Source organism: Penaeus monodon, chromosome 16, assembly GCF_015228065.2.
Source record: "Penaeus monodon isolate SGIC_2016 chromosome 16, NSTDA_Pmon_1, whole genome shotgun sequence".
Lineage (NCBI taxonomy): Eukaryota > Metazoa > Arthropoda > Malacostraca > Decapoda > Penaeidae > Penaeus > Penaeus monodon.
The window spans coordinates 49,913,320-49,914,081 of NC_051401.1; positions in this window are offsets into that span (position 1 = coordinate 49,913,320).

The following is a 762-nucleotide window of genomic DNA, read 5'->3' on the forward strand; positions in this document are numbered from 1 at the left end:
ATATTCTAAGCATGATCTATCCTACGTTAACCCTATATACTATTTTCGTGGAGAATCATTCCTACATTTTGCATGGCTCCGTAAACTCGCAATTTCCTCGAGATTTTATCCTACAATCTCGATTGTCCATTACTGCCTTCAGTCGCTGACACGTTGCTTCCAGTCGTTTCCTAATCATTAAGAGTTCGTGTTGATATTGTAACTCCCTGAGATATGGCATTATGTCTTCTGTCGCCAAGACATAGTACTGTCGTTCCCGTTGTTGTCCTCAGAGCCAGACGCCCCTGATGAAGCCCATCGCTGACCTTGACTCTCGGATCACCACGTCGCTGCCCTCGCCGCCGATCCCTGGCGCGCCAAGCCTCGCTCGCCCGTTAACGAGCCATCTCACGGACGTTCTCGCTGTCGCATCCCCTGCCGACACCTTCTGTCCCCCACTGCACATCGCTGCAACTCCGGCCTCACTGCACATCGCTGCAACTCCGGCCGTGTCCGCCGCCTCGTCCGCTGGTGATCGCCGCCTGACGTCCTCGCCGCATCTCGTCTCACTTACACCCCTCGATCACCTGCGACGCCCTTTTGTTTTCTCCCGGTCGTTCGCCGCCCCGCCTGTGATGCCGCCTGACGTCCTCGCCGCATCTCGTCTCACTTACGGACGCCCTCGCATCACCTGCCGACGGACGCCCTCGCATCACCTGCCCTTTTGTTCTCTACTGCAACTCCGGCCGTGTCCGCCGCCTCGTCCGGCTGGGTGAACCCCTT